The sequence below is a fragment of the Belonocnema kinseyi genome, chromosome 6 (genome assembly GCF_010883055.1).
Source record: "Belonocnema kinseyi isolate 2016_QV_RU_SX_M_011 chromosome 6, B_treatae_v1, whole genome shotgun sequence".
NCBI classification, from domain to species: domain Eukaryota; kingdom Metazoa; phylum Arthropoda; class Insecta; order Hymenoptera; family Cynipidae; genus Belonocnema; species Belonocnema kinseyi.
In genome coordinates this window covers 84,653,528-84,659,911 of record NC_046662.1, presented here as the reverse complement: position 1 = coordinate 84,659,911, position 6,384 = coordinate 84,653,528, and the positions used below count along the sequence as shown (strand labels likewise).

General features: G+C 29.7%; 1 long non-coding RNA gene across 1 annotated transcript in view; it reads right to left on the bottom strand.

The window, feature by feature from the left end:
- Positions 1 to 1,770: 1,770 nt before the first annotated feature.
- LOC117174257 overlaps positions 1,771 to 6,384 on the bottom strand; it is a 137,242-nt gene continuing 132,628 nt past the window's right edge. Inside the window, exon 4 of the long non-coding RNA XR_004467281.1 lies at positions 1,771 to 2,077. This is a non-coding gene — a long non-coding RNA (uncharacterized LOC117174257). The remainder of the gene's footprint in view (positions 2,078 to 6,384) is intronic.

Here is a 6,384-nt window from a genome sequence, read left to right as displayed (position 1 = left end):
AACTAGGAATGACAATTTTTCAACCAAAAATGATATAGTTTTATTTTGTTAAAAAAAATAGTTAAATTTCCAATTAAAAATTAATTTCAACCAGAAAAAAATTTCAAAAAAGTTACTCAATTTTCAGCAATACAGGTAAACCAAAGAATAAAATTTTCACCCCAAAAATATAAATTAAAATAATATTTTTGGTTAAGAATTTTTTTTGGTTAACAATTATATTATTTGCTTGAAATTTTATCAATTCGGTTAAAATTTTCTTTCTTTCTTGACTGAAAGATCTTGTTTTTTATTGAAAAACAACTATTTTGTTGAAAATGTAACTGTTTGTTGAAAATTCAGCAGTCGGTTTGAAATTTATTTTTGCTTTACGGAAAAATCGACTATTTTGTTAAAAAATGATCTTTCTTACATCAATTCAAATATTTTTTATTTAAACTTAAAATATTTCTTGGTACAACTAGCAACTATTACATTTTTCGATGAGAATTCGTCATTTATGGTTGAAAATTTCCTTATTTGGTTAAACAATTAAAAAAATTTGTAAATAATTTATACTTTTTGGTTAAAATTCAACTGCATTTTATAAATTTTGTTTTTTACGTTTGAAAAATTATTTTTTGGTTGAGGACTCATAATTTGAGTTAGATATTTATCTCTTTGGTTAAAAATAGAACTATTTTGTCGAAATTTCATCTTTTCGTGTTGAAAATTCAACTATTTTATTAGAAAATTCAACCACTTAGTTGGAAATTAATTAGGATGTTGACAATTAATTTTTTAAGGTTCAAAATTTAATTTTTTTTCAGAACTTCATCTTTTTGGCTTGCAAATTCAACAATCTGGTTGACAATTCGATTATTTTGTCGAAAAGTCGTATTTTTTATGAATTCAACTGCTAATTATTTAAAGTAGAAATATTTTTCGGGTAAAATATCAAATACCTATTATACTTTACTTTGAGAATCCTTTTTTTAGGTTGAAAATTGAAACCATTTCATTAAACATTTTGATAAAGATTCACCAACATTTTATACACAAGAATTTGTTTTTATTTTGTACAAACTTGATATTGTTGGTTACAAATTTATCTTTCCTCATTCAAAATTGAATTTTTTAGTTAGAAATTAATATATAAATAAATCTATACAACTATAAATATGTTTTTGATTTACATGTACAGAATTGATTACAGTATGTATTGAAAGTAGTATCATGAAAAAGAACCTTTTTGCAAGCGTGTTATTTTCTAATGTCTCAAATTTCTGTTCCGTTCCTGAAAATTATCGAACGGTGAGTTTTTTCATGTTTGGAAGAAGATTAAAGATCCAAAGTTCATTTAAGAAAAAAATCCACATTAAAACTATTACATTTAAGAACTCTTGCGTTGAAAGCATTCGTTTATAGAATATTGTAAATATGGATCGCACATATATTTTTGAGCTAAGACCTACAATAAGGAAAAAAATGTTAACTTTAGAGCATTAAAAATTAAATAATTTTCAATTGAAATTGAAACATGTATAATTGTAACTGTTAAGGTAATTTTATGGTGATGGTAGTTGTGATGTTTTTTCATTAGAAAAAGGTTAGAAAAGAAAAGATATTCAAACAAATTAACACTTCTTTTTCGAAAATTGTCAATAACAGCAATATTGATGTGTTTAGCTTCATCTTGAAAAGTAATTAATTAGAAAATATTTCTAATGCAAATACCAATACGTTTTTTATTGGATATAATCTGCAGACTACGTTACGTATTCGATAATACTGATTAATATTTAACGAAATAAATTACAATAATCATTATGAATATGAGTTTTTTTAAATGCCGAGTCTAATTGCAAGACCAAGGAGAAGTTATTAATTTACTTCAAGGAAAGGAAGTGAACCTCTTTTCTCAGGATATGGGAAACAGATGAAACAGATTTCCGTCCGCCCATAAAATTTAGTTTGACTTTGAGTTTCATGTTCCTCCGTACGTTCCATTTCCCACGTAGGCATTCTACTAAAATTCAGAGAATGCATCTTGAAAACCTTAGTGATCACTTTGTGGATTTTTTTGTCTCGCTCGAAACTAAAACGAAAGAAAGTTTGTAAAGGAAGAAATATCTTATAGTAATGGAGTAGCTAGCGTCGGTCTTTGAATCACGATATTTACCAGAAAATAAAAGTTGTTTGTTTTCTGAATAAATTTGACCAAAAAAAAGACAGAAATGATTTTATTTATTACAAAAAAGTAAATAAATAACAGGTAAATTTCCATGTCATTTTGATATTTTAAAAGCAGAAAACTATTAATTTCATGAACAATATGCACAATTTTATCAATAAATTGCAGAATTTTTTTTGAATACCTAAGATTAGCTTTTTCCATTAGATGTAATTACAAGAATTCAGCATCTAGGTATCTTAGTCACGTTTTTTCGGTTTGTCTAGACTCTAGAGTAGAACAATTATTGACGAAATTGTTAAGAAATTCAATCTGTCTATATCATTACGGAATTTTCCGTAGTTTAGATTTATTATTGTCAGTTATCAAAATACCATAGTGGAGAGACAATTATTAATTCTGTTTTAATTTGTCAGAAAAATGAAGCTGGTACAGGTCACAGAATAAAAAAAATAAATAAAAAACTGTTACCGTATTTTTAATTTACGGTTGGGGATTGTTCATATGGCACTTAAAGAAAAAGTTGGCTCTTGAAACAAAAGTATCGTCCTCTTGTCTGTTCTGTTTTGAATGAGTGAATATATTTTTCGAACAAGAAGAATTATCTGGCTGCAAGATTAGGTGAAGTTAGCCGCATAAGGAACATTTTTGGTGCAAAAGGATTTCTGTTGAGACAGATGGAAATCTTCTGAAACTTAAATTTAAGAAGAAATTCAATTTACATCCAGAAACATCCTTGGTCTCAAAAGAAAATTTCTTTGAGTAGGCATAATGAGTCAGTGTTCCCACGCGGCGAGACTTTTGGTTGTAAAATTTGATATTATAATATTTATTTTAACAATAAGGCAATAACAAGCAAGGATATAGCGACACTATTTCATGAATGACTTTTGTGCATATTAAATTGTGAAGTCACGACGTTTCTTGGAATTCATAAACGTAGTTTCATTCTAATTCATGAGCCAAGTCCTAAGCTGCTAGGATGGATACTTTTATGATCTAATTGTGAGGATAACAGAGGAAGATTACGTCGGATCTGGAAATCTTTCAGTTCTTGCTCAGCTCTAATTGGTTTTCCAATCCCTAAATCGGGCGATCGTCTTTTCCTCCACGACTACCTGTGAAACCTTCCCCTTCCACTGTGCAACGACACTACCCCTCACTGGATTCAAAATTGCTTCAGGCCCTCGATTTATTCTCCCCCATAAATATAATGCCTTTGTCTTTCAAATTGCCCATCGATTAAAAATTATAATAGGCCGACGATATCCTGGCATTTTGACGAGTTTGAGAATATAATCGTTAATATGGGTAGATTATCAACAATTTCAATTAGAATATTGAATTTTCATAAACTCCTCATTGAGTTAATGAAGTGAGTCAAAATAAATTTTCTATTGTTTTTTTCGTTGGTAAAGCTGTTTAAAATTGTACTTTTCAAAGATTGATTAAAACTCACTGACGAAGGCCACGATTGTGGGCCGAAACGTGTGAAACAACTTAATTGATATCAATTTACCTGGCCCTAAAGCGAACAACGTACATCAACAATTTCTAAAAAATAACTTCCTGAAACACTTACGTTTGTTAACTTAAGTTAATTATTATCTCATTACAATTTAAAAGTGGACCAAAAGTGAAATTTTTTAGAAAGAACTGCAACATACGAGAGTTATTGCAAGATAATATTTCTATAAATAATAATAATAATAACTTGTTCAAACACTTACTTTTGTGAATTTGAAACAATGATTGATCCACCATAACTTAAAAAGTGGAAAATTGTATCATTTATCGCCCAAAAAATGTTCATATATCATATTCATACTTTATTAGATTGGAATTAATCTAATTTTCTATATTTCAATGATTTTCTTGGACAAACTGATATATTTCATATCGAAATAGATATAAGTTGGAAGACAAAGGGATTATCTCCACAGGGGACATAGCATCGTGGGCCTGGAACAACTTCGAATTCAGTGAGGGGTAGTGTCAATGCACACTGGAAGGGGAAGGGCACGCAGGTAACCGTAGAGGAAATGACGACTGCCCCCCTAAATCACTCCCAGTCTCATTCTAACCATCTTGATAGTCTAATTGCAGTTAATTAGGGCACCATAGCAGCAGTACGCCTCAATTAGGCTGACATTGTTTAAAATCTACACTGTTGGAAATTTCTATAGCGATTTTACTATAAATGTATTGGAAGCAATATGCATATACGTGTAGTAAAAGTTCTTTGATGTATTCAAATCTTGTCAAAAATTTAAAATAAAAATAATAACCTACAATTCATCGACTAAATTCTTATTTATAATCAACGTGCGACGTACGAGTGGGGTTTACATAAAAATTCACTGCCAATGTCAGAATTTTTACGTGAGTACTGCCCCTTTTAGGTTAGGTGTCTTAATTATGTACTTAATTGAACTTATCCACTTGAAACCCAGTATAATTTATGTTCAACTAAAAACAAATGTAATGCTTTATTATTTAGAATTAAACATTACTGCCAAAATTATCTTTAATTTGTGTAAAGTGAAATTACCTGGCTCTTCTAAGAATTGATCAATATACATGTATATTAAATTTACTATACGCAGCCTCTTAATAACTGTTTCATAGACCGAGTTCTTAGACTTACTATATAAATGTACAGTGAATGTATATTAAAATTGCAAACATTTTTAACAGTGTAACTAAAATCTTTTCCAAGTCTTTGAAATCTTTTAAATCTGTCCGAAATATTTTAAAATTTTGTGCAGTCTTAAAAATCTTTTAGAAATCATTGAAATAGTTGTGAAATGGTTGTAAAATCCTTGGAAATATTTTTGAAATATTGGGTAAAATTTATGAAATTATTGAAATCTTTGTGAAATCGTTAGGACATCTTTTATGTCAATGTGCATTTATGCCTTTGTGAAATCTTTTAACTCTATGCGAAATCTTGGCTAAATCTTTTAAATTCTGGGAAATCTTTGAAATCTATCTGGATCCCGAGTAAAATAATTGAAATCTTTGTAAAATCAATGGTCTTTGTGCAATCTTTTAAGGTGGAGTCTACACTGCCGGCTGCTTTTCGCGAAGGGCAAAATACGAAATAAATGGGAATTACGTATACAGTCATGCAAAAACCTGAAAATATAATTTTCAAGGTCAAAACTGATAAAAATCATGTTTGTAAAAAGAAAAATCTGCTCGCTTCGCGGGCACATTCTCGTCGCGCGCGGCTCGTTTCGCTCGCAAGTTTGAGCGCGCCTAGGGCGCGCGACGGTTGAATCTCGCGCTTCGCGCTCAGACATTTATTCTTTGCATTTGGAATGCTTGAAAAAAACTTTATCAAAAAGATCTATTTTAGATGGCAGTATTTATATGCGTCTTCATATTCTGAATTGTCTACTTAATTAAGTATAGTCAAAGATTAAGTTTCTCAAAGCTCTGTAGGCTTTAAGGTACACATTCTCATCGTGACACTCGCGCTGCGCGCTCGATTTCCGACAGACATTTGTAAACAGGTTTTGTTGGATTTTTTTCTCGTAACTTTCGTCGTTTTTCCACACATTTTTTTTAAATTTATTTTTTTTCAACGTTATTTTTCCCGAATAAAACAAAAAGTACGCGTCCTATCAAGAAGTAATTCTTAACGAAATTGTAGATCTTTTTTGGGATAACCATTTTTGTTAATTCATATTTTTTTGTATCCTACATAGTTTGTCCACAAAATGCAATTTTTTATTTTCCATTATTTTTTGTGCAATCAAAATTTGAATTTTCGATTTTTGAAGAAAATCCAAAAATGGGTGGAGATACTCTTGTAGGGATTTCGAAAAGAAATGTTTTTCTTCTCTTGACTCTTTTTCATATCGTGCGTTTTTCGGCTTCAAATTTTGATTTTCGGTTGATTAAAAAAATGTTAAAAACGCTATAAATCTGAGAATTTTCTTTTTACCAAAAAAAAAGTCATGAGAATAAATTGTTTGTTTTTTTCAATACTATAAATATCCGTACATAGAATTTTCAAATTCAGAAAGAAGTGGTCTCAAAAACTTTCAAAATGTGCTCACTTTCCGAATTTTTATCAAAAATGGCATCATAAATGATTTTTTTTTATTATTATTACACCATTAAGCCATTTCCCTTTCGGGGTAGGCGTGACTCACTCGGCAGGGGAAAGGAGTAGTGTGTGGATGGGACAGAGATTTTTCAGA